Source organism: Lissotriton helveticus, chromosome 2_2, assembly GCF_964261635.1.
Source record: "Lissotriton helveticus chromosome 2_2, aLisHel1.1, whole genome shotgun sequence".
In the NCBI taxonomy this organism is placed as follows: domain Eukaryota; kingdom Metazoa; phylum Chordata; class Amphibia; order Caudata; family Salamandridae; genus Lissotriton; species Lissotriton helveticus.
Window position 1 is genome coordinate 390371095 of NC_136060.1, and position 14719 is coordinate 390385813.

The 14719-nt window shown below is 44.1% G+C and overlaps 1 long non-coding RNA gene across 3 annotated transcripts in view; it reads left to right on the top strand.

Moving 5' to 3' along the window:
* LOC144821495 (uncharacterized) overlaps nt 1-14719 on the top strand; it is a 786063-nt gene that overhangs the window by 124646 nt on the left and 646698 nt on the right. For all 3 annotated transcript variants that reach the window (XR_013608371.1, XR_013608369.1, XR_013608370.1), the window contains exon 2: nt 9373-9431. This is a non-coding gene — a long non-coding RNA (uncharacterized LOC144821495). The remainder of the gene's footprint in view (nt 1-9372; nt 9432-14719) is intronic.

Genomic DNA, 14719 nt, shown 5'->3' on the forward strand with positions numbered 1-14719 from the left:
ATACGTGCTCTCCCAGCACCGGATCCTCTATCACCATCAGGGGACAGCTCGGTGGGTTTTCAAGAAAGCTGTGTTCCAAGAAAGACTGTGCTGCCGCCAGTAAATTCCAGGGACCAAGTAGTCCATGCATCAATGCCACAGCCATAATCCTTTCGCCAGGACAAATCAACTCGTGAGTAATGATAGGAGTCATCAGCTGATTAAAGTCGACGTCAGGAGAAACCGGTCCGCAGAGACACAAATCAATGGCCCAATCGAAATCACAGGTCAGGCAGTGAAATACAGGCTGGACACAGGTGAAGTAGGATAACCGAAAAGATAATCCATATGCCGTGCTTAATATCGCCAACGGCATTGTGCCATAATATTCTAGCATGCGATTGCGGAACAGTGTCAGCAGCTGCAGGGTCGGAGGTTGCATAGGAGGGACATCCATATTTAAAAATGTAAAAAAGCACAAGAGCGTCCGCTGGTAATGCAAGTAAAAATGCCAATCCACGAACCAGAGTGCAGAAAATACAATGAAAGGGAGCAGAGATGACTCCAAAGATTTTCTCAAATGAAGTCACGAGACCACTGGTAACAACTTTAAAAAAGTGTGCCAGGGATTTTGTGGAGGATGCGTTAAAGATAGTCGGAAACATGTTGCTGAAATTGAAAGGCAAACCTGTGTACGGGTGTTCGCTATGTGAAGTACGAAAGTTTCACGGGCCGAACTCAAGGCCACCTCTCTCTGAGACAAAAGAGCTCTTATTCTTGTCATGCCGTTGAAACGTGTCCCAAGGTTGGTATTTGTGGCCAGATTGAAAACTCCCTATGTTCATGTGTGGGAGGAAATAGAACATTTCTGCAGCAAATAACCCGTTCACTTACTGTTACGATAAAAGGAATACTTTTAATTAACTCAGAACAATCTTCATTATTGAGCATCAAATAACTACCATTTTCCAACAACTTGAACGTGGGGATGATAGCAGGAACTGGCGTGCCTTGCAACACGCAAGCCATATTTGGTCGGTGTTTGTTGCATGAATCGTGTAACTGTATGTGCCTACACATTAGTGAATGATCTGGCGTCTCAGTGCATTCCTCTCCATTCAGATAAACTTCGTGATCATCTTTGAAACATCTGTATGTGTATGGAAGCGACCAGACCTCATGAACAAAAGCACTACCTAAAGGTTCATAAAGACCTATTGGTATATATTTCATACAATTTGAAAACTTATATAAAGCAAAAGGCAGCGTTATTAAACCGTGGATAAGGCATGTTGCCAAAAAACCCGCAATCCTCTGCTGATGATGTCACTGAGCATGTCATGAATGATGTAATATGTGACATCATCAGTAGTGGATTATGGGTAATAGTATCTCTAGTTTACTCCCCTATAGCTGTCTTTCTTTTAACATAAGTGTGTGTTTCCTTCCCTTATACTTACTGTTTTTGGTTCGCTTCCAGTTCGCGTACCAGCGAGCGAACTAGGAAGCGAACTAAGAGAAATAGAGGTTGGCACAGTTCCAAATATTGTACCAATTTTTTAATAACGGGGAGGTAGTTCTGAAAAGAACTTTTTTTTTTATTTTTCTGAACTTTTTTTACTGTTTTTGAATTTTTCGGAACAGTTTTATATTTTTTTGGGTTTTTCTTGGAGGGGGCAATGAAAACGATTCATTGTAAAGGGCTCAACAGGAGCAACAAAACAAAAAAAAGAAGTATTTATTATTTTGGGCGTTTCGGACAAACTTGCATATGATAGTCAATAGCTCTGTTGATCAGAGTGATGCTTCTTTCTCCGTAGGAAATGAATCCATCGCAAAATACGCAGGTGTGTTTTACTTCACCAAATCTCATTTGTATATTTGGCACCATCTCCCTGCCCTCTGGTCCCGTTACTTCCGGTACAACAGATCTTCTGGCCATAATAGGGAGATTATCTAGGTCGTTCCGAAACTGTGCAGCACTGTGGTTGTTAGGATGCCACCTAGTCATATGGCGATGCATTGTGTAGTTTCCGAAACTGTATTTTTTGTCGGTCCCTCTGGACAGTCTATCTTGACATATAAGGCAAGTTACGTATCTTGCATTTACTTTTTTCTGACCTTTGGGAATTTAAAAAAATTGCCAAATGAAGTTTTCTTTCCGGTGAGACGTCTTGGGCTGCTCAGGCAAAAACTGCCTCTCTTCGTGCTCGTCCTCCTGTTCCTCTTCTTCTTCTTCTTGTTGAATTACAACTTGAGCAGGTGGTCCACTCTTCCTTGGATGTGGTGGAGGTGGTGGGGAAGCACCAGCTGAAGCTACTAAAGAAGCCATTGCTCAGTGATCACAAAGGGTCTTTCTCTCACAATGATGAAAGTCAGAGTGAGGAAAGAAGGAGGGATTTTCATCATTTGGGAAAAACAAGAGTTCTCAACCAATCAAAAGTGTTCATTTTAGATTATATGACCTAGTCTTACATCATTAGGAAACCAAAAGTGAAATGAACCAATGAAAAGTGTTATTACCAAGTCACATGACTTGCTGTGTTTACGTTAAGCGCTTTGCAGGGCCTCCCGGTTTGCTTCCAGAAACCTGCGCTTTGGCACTCGCTTCGCGTACCAGTTCGCTAACGTAGCACGTCATATGACGTATCACGCGACAACGTGGAACGTCATGCGGACGGGAGGCGTCACGATGTTGTTTTCTAACGCGGCACTTGCGGTAAAGAAACGTTTACCGGCTCGCGGTCTATTTCGCGGCATCAAGGTCAGCTAACGGGAAGCTTCCCGATTCGCGAAGCGGGAACGAAGAAAAAAAAATATTAAAAAAAAAAATTATTCATAAACATATAAAATATATTTTTGGATTTAAAGAAGAATACATTTTACAGCTACAGATATTAGCTGTTAAAAAACCAATGAAATTCACAGAAAAAACCATAGGTTATAGACCATATATAGTTAGGAATTAGCATTTACAAAACCTTGAAAATTCACTGAAAAAACCATAGGTTATAGACCATATATAGTTAGGAATTAGCATTTAGAAAACCTTATTTTACTCACACAAAACCATTGAAATTCCATATATAGTTAGTTGCACTAACTATATATCGCGCACCCGCAATCCACTGCTGATGATGTCACATATTACATCATTCATGACATGGTCAGTGACATCACTGATGACATCACTGATGACATCTCAAATGACATCACTGATGACATCACTGATGACAACATCCAGTGACTGTATGCTTCTGTAAAGTTAAAATATGTCTTACATATTGAAGAATGAGTGGATGTATAAGTGTCTGGATGAAGGATTTAGTAGGTGCATGACTGACTGTATAAGTGAGTGATTAAATGTGTCTCACTGAGTGCATGGGTTAGTGACTAAACTGTTTTAAATTGTGCATCATTGTGTCTGTTGTTTTGTAATCTGATGCATGTGTTGATCATTAGCTATATGACTAACTATATGGGTTATTGATTAGTTGCCCAAGTATTTGTATGGGAGACTGAGTGTGTGTGTGGGTGTCTGGGAGGTGTATGACTCTGTGCATAGATGTGTGAGCAGTTGATTCACTAGATGTATGGGTTCAAAAGTGCATGTGGAAACATCTGTATGGGCGGATGACTGTGTGCATGAGTGTATTGGTGAGTGAATGGATATCTCAGTGCTACATGTCAAAGTAAGTACATATGTAAAACACAGTACATGTGATAGTTGACATATATAAATAACTGTGCATAAGAGCCAGTGAATGTGTGAGTGGCTGTATGGATTATTGTGAACTTGTATCAGGGATTGTATAACAGAGTAAATATGTGTTATTATATGTTCCAATAAGTAAGGTGTGTAAACTATATAGTTGAGGAAATCGAGGTGTGATTGATTCTTTGCAAGACTGACTAGGTGTGTGAGTAACTCCATGGATGAGTGACAGTCTGTGAGTGTCTGTTTACACTGAGTGTATCTAAGGTTATATTAGAGTCTGAAGAGGTTCATTGTATCATCACATGAATGATGTCATCAGTGATGTGATCAGTAATGTCAAATGAGATGTCATCAGTGATGTCATCAGTGATGTCATTTGAGATGTCATCAGTGATGTCATCAGTGATGTCACTGACCATGTCATGAATGATGTAATATGTGACATCATCAGCAGTGGATTGCGGGTGCGCGATATATAGTTAGTGCAACTAACTATATATGGAATTTCAATGGTTTTGTGTGAGTAAAATAAGGTTTTCTAAATGCTAATTCCTAACTATATATGGTCTATAACCTATGGTTTTTTCAGTGAATTTTCAAGGTTTTGTAAATGCTAATTCCTAACTATATATGGTCTATAACCTATGGTTTTTTCTGTGAATATATATAACAGATGCCAAATAAAGAGGTTTGAAACCCGTCCTGGTGTGGAGTGGCGTTCCTATGTTCAGAGGCACCTTGAATGGATGTTTTACGCGGCGGCCTCAGCCGCGGGGAATTGCACCGCCCAGTTACTGGTCTAATGGGTCTGCAGGTTGGGATCTCTCAGCCGTGTTTCGGTACACAGGACTTTGTGAAAAGGGCATCTGCAGCAAAGACCTGGGGCCCACCGGAGGGCTGTGTAAATTAATTTGATTGGCAGGTTGAAATTCAATGGCAAACAGAGGGACCCCGTTGAAGGGGAATTATTGAAACTACAGCGACCAGTATGCCTCACTGGAGAGAGCATACATTAAAGGGAAGTGACGCTGGGTTTGTTCCTCGCCATTTGCTGCCGCCCCATGATGAAGAGACACGTTTGTCTCGAAACGCGTAGGGGAAGGAATTACCGGCTTTGCATAACAGATGCCAAATAAAGAGGTTTGAAACCCGTCCTGGTGTGGAGTGGCGTTCCTATGTTCAGAGGCACCTTGAATGGATATATATATATATATATATATATATATATATGATTATGAGCACCAGCAGAGTAAAGAAAAGGTTGGATTCTACCATAGTGCTAAAACAATGAATATATGGAGGCATATGGATACATAGCAATAATAATCCTGCGTACTCCTACGATGCAAACCATAACTAGATGTACCTAAATGTACCTAACATGTATGTAGGTATAGAGCCAAGAATCCCCTTAGGATACAGCCAACCCCATTACCTGATGTGGGAGTTTGAAGGACATCTTGGTCTCGAGATGGACACTCCATGAGGGATGTCAGACCACTGCGTGCTGGAGTGTCTGCATGCAGGAACCTCAGCGTCTCACGTTACCGTGTCAGCGTGGAAGTCTTTCGCCTCTAGTTTGCCCAGTGAAGTTGTTGTGCTTTTATACCCGAAAGGTACCCTCAGGTGCTCTACCTAGAAATGTACTATGGGCATGTTGGGCAAGGATGACAATAGATGTGACCCTTATGCAGGGTTATTATGCAGAAGATGGTAATCCTGCTGTGATACTGAGAATCCTCATGCATAACAAATGAGGCTGGTTTTCGAAGAAAACTCAAAAACGTTTATGCAGCACCTAACTAGGTAAAAGGTCAGCACCAAACCTGTTATGTAGAACAATGGTAGAACGAAATATAGGTAAATGGTTGTGTAACTACATAGGCTAATATCGGGGTACATTGAGGTTCATAACAACATGAGTCCTCTAGGGTTCTAGACTGTGCCATATTATGTAGCAAACATTCTGTGTGTTCGGGTGATACCCTCTTCTATCATGAATGGATAATCGTAGCAGTGACTCTCTTCCGCAAACAACAAGAATGAAGGAAAGCTCAACAGCCCCGCACCACCCCACCCCTCTCTGCCTTCCCCAGCACAAAACCACATTACCTAAGATAACTATGTGCAAGGAGAGTATGAGAGGTCTGTAGCCCACCACCTTTCCCCAACTCACAAGCCCCAATATATGACAACACTTCAGAAAATAAGCAAGTGTGTTTACAGGGGTCACAGGGAGACCTAAGGGAGGAAAATCAAAAATAGCTCCCTCCAAACCTCTTCAGTTCCAGCTAGATGTGCCATCTCAGCTTCATGTTGCCTCTCCATCTGAAGCAGTGTCCTGCTCAGGGGATGCAGGTCTCCTATGTTCCTGTTCCAGGTTAGCAATTGCCAAGGCAAGTGGATGTGAGCTGTCTGCGTCCAAGTGCAGCTCTCCCGCCAATGTCCTGAGATGACCCCCTCTGGGGGCCTACCTAGTTTAGTCTTTTTGGATTCCAAGCACAACTCCCCATCAGTATCAGAGGAGAACCCCCAGTCCTTGGTCGCACTGTGAATCAGGCAGAGGATTCCCCCAACGGCCCCTTGCCGTGGCCCAGTCTTGTCTCCTCCTCACCGACTCTTTGTCTTCGGGCCTCGCACCCTCCTCCTGGACGTAGCTCAGGCCAGGCTGCTGCCCCTCATGTCTCGACAGTCGTGGTCACTCCTCTACCCAGGCCCAGGCCTCCTCCGGTGAATGAAAGAAGAGCGACTTCCCCTGGTAGAGGACCTTGAGCCTCACCGGAAATAGCAACATATATTGAAGTTATAAGGCCTGCAGCTTCCCTTTAACAGAGTCAAAGGTACAGCGCTATCTCTGATCTTTTTGGGTGCAGTCCAGAAAACCCCAGATTGTGGAGATCTCATGAGGTATCTCGCATAGGCATCGCACTTCCCGCAGTATTATGTCCCGGTCGGGGAAATTAAAAAATCCCGCTATCGTGGGCCTCAGGAGGCCCAGGAGGAGGCTTCCCACCCAATGCCCGTGGGCCCATTCTATTACGAAACAGGAGGAAAACTGCTCAGGTGGGAGGGTAGCCCTCAGCCACTGGTCCAAGAAGATGCCTATGTTGAAACCCTCAACGCATTCAGGGTAGCCCACGAAGCGTACGTTATTTCATCGTATGTGATTCTCGACATCCTCCATCCTCCAATCACATCTTTGGCTGTAGTGTGGACTCCTGCCACATCCTTTTAAAGCACCTGAACAGCATCACCCACCTTGGAGATACTGTTTTCAGCTGCTGGGACCCGTCAAGACACTTAGCGCAGGTTTGCCGTAGGAGAGAGACCTCGAATCTCACCTCTCCTATCCTCCCCTCCAATGCTTCCCAGGGGGACTGGATTGCCAGAAGCAGCTCCACGTTATCTGGTCCTATACGTATCTTCGCCCCGGCGCTGTAGACAAGGCAATCGCCTTGGTATAACGGTCCATTTTCCCCTGCCTAGGGTGCCCGGGGTCTTTGTCTTTAACCATCGTCCAGGCACCAGCACCAACTCCGGATGCAGTATCAATGCACAATCTCCACTCTGGTAGAGACAGCCAGGATCAAGAGGGGGCCCTCACCCACAGTGGCAGGACAAAAAAATCCACCAGGTCTCTCACAGATGAAGGCAACCACAGTCCGGCCGCTGCACAACAATGGATGAAAAGGCGGCAGGAGCGTAAGGAGAACGGGGCCAACGTTAGGTCGCAGGCAGGAAGTCTTAGTTCCAGGCCAATCAAGCTCCCCTGCCGCCAATTATCAGCTGCAAAAGTCGCTCACCATCGCTGACGAAACCCAAGGCAGCAGAAATCAGGAATGCTCTGTACCCATGGAAGGGGGGCTCGTCTGTCTTCACACTTTTGTGAGGCTATGCTGTCCCTTGATTCAGTACCTCCCACAGGGCCCCTGCCAGGTGCCGCTGCAGCACTCCCAGCCCGGGCTTAGGGCCTGCTAAACAATCAGGCTATTAGTCACCTCCTCCACCCTACGCAGACCCTGGAATCAGTGTAGGGGCAGGCAATCAGGACCCAGGCTGGCCGCCTCTCACCTGCCTCTGGGTCCATGCATGGCCCACAGCCACTTTCTGCAGCCCTTAACCTGTGGGGAAAGGACCTCTCCTTGTCTTTCTCCATGTGCCGCTGCATAGAGATTCACTGTCTCTCACGACAGTGGCAGCACTGTCACCTCACATCGCCTCTCGCTGCATGGCCGTCCTCCGAGTGTCACAAGTACGCCAGTCAACGGGTACCTGGTCCGTCAGGATTCCGGCTCCAGCCCTCGAGTCAGTTGCAATACAGCAACCCTGCTCTGTTGCACTCCGCTAGGGCGGCCGCCAAATATTTCCAGCACTCCAGTCACCTGGCCCAGGCCCGCTGGGGTAACAACTCACCCCCGGTATGTTCCGTACTGCAGGATTTGGGGGTTTGAGGGGGCGGAGGAGCTAGGCAGGACCAGGCCCGTGGGTTGTCCAGTTGTTGCGGCCATAGGGCCGCGTCCATTCCTGAATGGCAAGCAACCTCAGCTCCTGGCAGCTGCCATCTTCACCAAAGGGCCGGGTCACTGCACTCACAAAGGCGCCTCCAAGACTTCTATGAGACTCGAACAAGGCCAAACCAGGGTCTCTTCCGCTGCTGGCAACTGCCCTGTGTGCGATGAACAGAAACTGGCTACTTATTGCTAAAAAGATGGCAAGATAGTTGCAGGATTTTACTCGGGCCACCGAGCTCTCCATCTTGCTGACCACGCCCCCTTACACGATATTTTTTATCCAATATTTTGGTCAATCACTGCATAAGGTGTGTTGAAATCATTGGGCTTCATCAGCTCCAAAAAGAAATCCCAAATCCACTCTATCAAAGACGTTCTTGGCATTCCGGGAGGGAAACATCGTCTCACCCGAAAGTTCTTGATTTAATCCCAGCTACTGATAATTAATCTGGATTGCATACCTGCCCTTATTATTATACATCACGTTAAACTACCTTAAAAATATGCTTAATTTTTATAAAGACGAAAATTACTTTACCAAATCTTTTGCCAAGAATGGGACTTTTGATAGTGTTTTTATATATTATTGCTAGTCATGAGTTTCTAAAGTGAACAAAATGAAATTATAAGACTCAGTTACTTGATCATTTACACATCCTTTGAGCGGTACAGAAGTATATGTTGATTGTGGGCTGTTCCTTTGTAGGGCACTTCTAAGGAGGGGAGTCTAGTAATTTTTTCCAACACTTGCATAAGAGTTGCTAGCACTGTGTGGAACAGAATGCCTTTGATAAGTGGCAAATGAGGTCAGATAGGTTTACCGGGAGTGGGTGGGTACAATTGGGTTTAGAAGAGGGAAAGGTAGAGAATGGAGCCACGGTCACTCTGCAATGCCCCTCAAAGGCTTTTGATTTGAAAGGTTCAATGTGTCAGGGCGGAAGGAGGCAATTCAGTCATGGGAGAGTTTTACATAGTGAATTGTACTGTGATAATCCTTTGTATTTTCCCTAATGATTTGTTGTATTTTGTTCATGTTTATAGTTTAAATGGCCATAATGTTTGTTGAGGATGGGGTCTATTTTTTGCTAGCTATATAACTATTTCTATATTTTTGTAATAAATAGTGATAACATTACACTGTTTGTTGTTTTCCTGATTTTTCAGAACCTCTTACTACTTCTGTATCTTGAAGATTAGCTGCAGATGTGCCCATCTATATACATGTAAGTGCCCGCAAGCATTTGCTTTTTTTGTTGGTTCACTTGCTACCTCCCCAGTCCCTTGGGCTAATAGAAAGGTACACCATATAAGTATTTAGGTCTGGTGTAACTATGGTATGTTAGAGCAAAGAAGTTTACTTGGAGTATTATGTTATGTTATGTTAGCGAGTTTGGAAAGCGCCTGATTACTCCGTACAGAGTGTCCCCGGGCTAGGATTCTCGCCCCGAAATGGTTGATAACACAAAGCTAAGTCGAATTTAAGATTGTCTAAAAAACACAGATCTTAAGTTTCTTCCGAAAGACCACTTCTGAGTGCTCCTGTCTATGATTGGCTGGAGGGTGTTCCCCAGTTTAGCTTCCAGGAAGCGAACGAGCAACATCCCATTCACGCTCTTTGTACACTAGGGATCACGGTGAGTGCTGCTCTTGAAGACTGGAGAGATCTGCTAGGATGATATGGCTTAATTAGCGGATGAAGATATCGGGGTCCTTTCAGGTTCAAGATTTTGTGACAAAAGCATAAGGCTTTGAAGGATATCCTTTTTCTATTTGGAAGCCAATGGAGTTTGGCAAGGGCTGAGCCTATCGAAGAGTATCTGGGAATGTTCAGTAGCAGCCTAGCTGCAGCATTTTGTACTCTTTGGAACATTCGTTCACTGCCTTGAGGGGGCCCCGAGATATGTTTTATTCAGTATTCAGGCTAAGGCAGCTGCAGGCCATCCATTCTGCTAACCCTATCAGACATGATATAAAACTGTCCGCAGACCTGCCTTTATCTTGCGTCAAGGTGATGATTAGCTGTGTGTCATCGGCGTATGACACGATTTTGACGCCATAGCACTCAATCACGTCAGCAATGGGGTGCATTATAAATTGAACAAGGTTGGGCTGAGGGCTGAACCTTGCGGCACCCCCTCTGCAGTGAGAAGACCTCAGATGCACACAGCTTTGGGTCACCTGGAAGGTGCAGCCCTGTAGGAAGCTGGCCAGCAATCTTAGAGCTATGTCCCTGACACCGTATCATCAGAGCCGCTCAAGAAGATAGCCGCGTGGTACGGTGTCAAAGGCGATGCTCAGATCCAGCATGACCAGAGCGATCGTCTTACCCGCATCAGCAATGAGTCTTAATGATTCTGAAGCAAGCAATAGTGCAGACTCAGTGCTGTATTGAGGACGGAACCCTGATTGGGTGTCGTGCAGAAGTGGGTGGATAGAATTGGGTTTTGAAGTGTGACAAGGAGAGAACGGAGGCGTGGGACACTTTGAATCGTACATAGAAGGCCTTTGAGTTGAAAGGTTCTTTGTGTCATCCAGTCATGGCGGGTGGAGGTTTACATAGTGGATAGTAGCATGAGGTGATTTACTGTATGCTGAGAACAGGTTCAATAGTTTGAAGTTCCCAGTTCCATTGCTTTCACTTCTGATATTTAGGTTACTCTGGCACAGATTGGTTTCTGTGTATTTGTCGGAATTCCCTTGTGGAACGTTAATAATGTGAGTGTTTGTAGGGGAGTGTGAGTTGGTAGTGTACACTGTTCAAAGACCATGAAAACGGAACAGATAGTTAAATAGGCCTGTTATCTGCCTGGTCTTGTTAAGGGATTGATGTATTGGAAAGGTTTGACCTGAGCATTTTTTCAGCTGTCCCTATATGTTGATTTATTCATCTGGCTTGAGCAGGAAACGTTAGATGATGCAAGGTGAGGAGATCATGGTTTTGAAAGTGAAACTTCTGTTGGTCATTTGTATATGTACGATCCGGATGCATGCCTTACCCACTAAGTTGAAATAGCAGCCTTTTGAAAACTACACAGTATGCCCCCTTGTAACCTTCAAGCGCCAGATGTAGGTAAATAGCATTTACCGATTCGAAAATACCGAATTTTACAGATTTGGTATTTTCGAATCGGTAAATGCTTTGTAGCAAATAATGCGGTAAAAAGTATCGAATCGTTAAGATTCGGTATTTACCGAATCTGTATTTACCGATTCGGTATTTACCGATTCGGTAATTGCCATTCATTCCTATGGGCCTGGAGGCGAATGATTTGGTAAGTGCCATTCATTTCTATGGGCCTGGAGGCCCATAGGAATGAATGGCAATTACCGAATCGGTAAATATCGATTCGGTAAAAGGGGGAAAACATTGAAGGATGGCAGGGTGTCACTTTGACACCCTGTTAGACCCCTCAATTGTGTATGGGTGCACATGTGGCAGACATACATGCCCTAAGGGCATGTATGTCTGCAACATGGCACTGAAGCAATTTGCATAAAATTGCTTTTTGGGATGTTTTCGTTATTTACCACCAACTTGTAGTTGGTGGTAAATAACTAATCCTAACATGGGATAAGCACTCATTTAAGTGCTCCCTACATTAGGAATTCGGTAATTTACCGAATCGGTATTTAAGAAATCGGCAATTTACCGATTCCTTAAATTACCGATTCGGTAAATTATCGAATCGTTAATTTCGGCCCCTACATCAGAAAAGCCTATTACCGGTCGGTAACGGCCGAAATTCGTTAATTTCGGCCGTTACCGATCGGTAATACCCTTCCTACATCTGGCGCCTAGTGAGGGATATAATGTAATGGCAGTGGGGTCATAGAGATTGGCTTTCGGATCATTGGTGTTCCGTGCATTTATAACTAAAGTGTAAAGCAGCAGAAATGTATAGTTGGCATATTCACCGTGAGCATGATGATATCTCTTTTGATACTTTGTGGGTCCCTGTTGCCTTAAGAGAAGAGTGTATCACTGTTTACTTAGATAGGGCCAATGGGATCCTGCAGTTTGCAATAATTATCAATCAAAACCTTGGACAAGACAGCATATCTTCACTTACAGGACTTTATTGAGGAGCAGATGATTCTGCAACACTGGTTAACTGGTATGCACCCCAGAAGAGACTCAGGAACCACCCCTTTAAGATGCTTGAGAATTTCTGAAAAAGATCATAGACTGGGTCCCTCATAATTATTATTTCTCTGCAGCTTTCAGTAACCTAGATCAATGAATTTAGTTAGTAGCTGTAAGTGTTCAGAATATTGAGAGTCCAAGGGTGCCACTGTCTTCTTTTCTAGCTAGTACTCTCAGAAGGGAGTGGCTGATGACACATATTCACTTAGTTTGCCCATAGGCTTGTAAAGCTTCATAGGGCTCGTGATTGTCCTCTTTATTGTTTAACATTTATGGAAGCCACCTACAGCCTGATTCATCAAGGGGCCGTTTTGCGTGGCCCTAATAGCGAATCATAGCGACTCGCTATTGAGGACACGCAAAACGGTATACATGTAGGAATTGCTAAATAAATAGCGATTCCTACATGTTCTCTATTTGCGAGTAGCAATTTGCTACTCGCAAAAAAAGGAATAACTCCCCATTCATTCCTATGGGCCAAAAGGCCCATAGGAATGAATGGGGAGTATCCCTTATTTGCGAGTAGTAATTTGCTACTCGCAAATCAGATAGCGATTTTAAGGGTGCCAGGGGTGTCCAAAGGACACCCTGTAGCACCCCTAAAATGCACATTTGAACAGGTGTTGCGCACACACATGTCCAAAGGACATGTGTGTGTGTAACATGCAAAAGAAAAAAATGCACTAAAGTGCTTTTTACACTATTTACGCAATTTACCACCAAGTCAGACCTGGTGGTAAATTGAGACCAAATATAGCGATTTCGCTATTTCTATTTGGTTGATGAATTGCATTTAAGGAATCTCTATTAGAGATTCCTTAAATCCAATTCCTCGCAAATATGCGAATTCTTAAATAGCGATTTTTGCATTTGGGATGATGAATACCAAATGCAAAAATCGCACTCGCAAAGGGCCAGATTCTCAGAATCTGGCCCTTTGCGAGCGCAAATCAGCTTGATGAATCAGGCTGCAAGTGAGCTGTTGTGTCTCTGTTTTATAACTATGCAAAATGTCATGAAATACAGGTAAGTGTGCTTGCTGGCATATGCTGTCTGAATGATAACAAGGATAGGCATGATCCGTTTCAGCCAAGGTATGCACAGGTGTCAAATGAGCTTATTGATGCAAACCCTTGTGTGTTTTTAGTGTTCGACCATCAGATGCTGACAAGGTTGTTGACTATTTCGCATAACATCCTTAATGCCAGGATTAGAGTCACAGATCAAGCAAGCAGTCAATTAATCGAACTGTTATCTCAGACGTCTGAGAAAGGTTAGTCTCCTACTCTCAGAAGAGCAATTTGGACTAATTGCCTGAGCTACCATTAGTTTCAAATTGACCTTGACAGCTTTCTAATACTGTGGCCCAGGGTCCCATGCCCTTTAACTTCTGCAAGTTCTACACAACCTTGAAGTTTGAATTGTGTTGAATATGTCAGGAGGGGCCCAAATATCAGTGCGTCACTGATTGCCAGCTAAAGTGTGAAGCAGGCTTAACATTTCAGCTAAGGTGCATCGCTTCCTTTTGATTAAGTGCTAATTAACACATATTATCAGTACCTAGGCCCTTATTACAGGTGTTGCGGTAGATTTGAAATTAGTTGACATACCCTTGCAGCCTTCCACTGATACATTTGGAGAGGTCAAACATGCTGAAATTTGTCAGAGGAAAAGACCCATAAAAAAGGCAAAACATGCAGTTTTCGGTGTGTTAAATCCTGATTCTGCCTGTTATGCTTCCTTTGCAGGTAAAGAAAAACACGGAATAGGAGGTATTTTACCACAAATGGTAAATATCTCACCACAGGGTAATGGTATTTCCCATGCGTGAAGAAGACCTCACTCTATTACTCCCAACTTGTAATAAGACCTTGGAGTCCCGTCAGATCTCACTGTATGCTATACAAGCAAAATAACAGTGTATAATAATATTATTACAAATGATATTAGATATGTATCATATGGTTAACACTCCAGTGAAAGTGAAAATAAGATTCAATGTAGAATAGTTAGAGCAGATATTGTAGCTTAGGCTTAATTAATTCAAATGCAAAGTTATGTCTTTAGATCCCATGCATCAAGTTGGGCAGTGCAGGAGAGCAAGGGAGGAATTGTTTGGTGCTACCTTCAAAGTAGTTACACAGTGTCACTTGGTAGGATAGCATGAGAACCATTTTATTTAGAAGCATGATGAGAATGAGGGTGGAGTAAGATGGCGGACTGAAGCCACCACGGAGTTGCAGCAGTATCCCTCTCTCCCACTCGATGCGGAGTATGGCGCACGAAGCTTAAGCGCCCCCGGGAAAACTTACTTGAAGGTAGACGTGGTGAATCTTTGCGGTAGGAGGTGGCTGGAGGAGGTGCGGG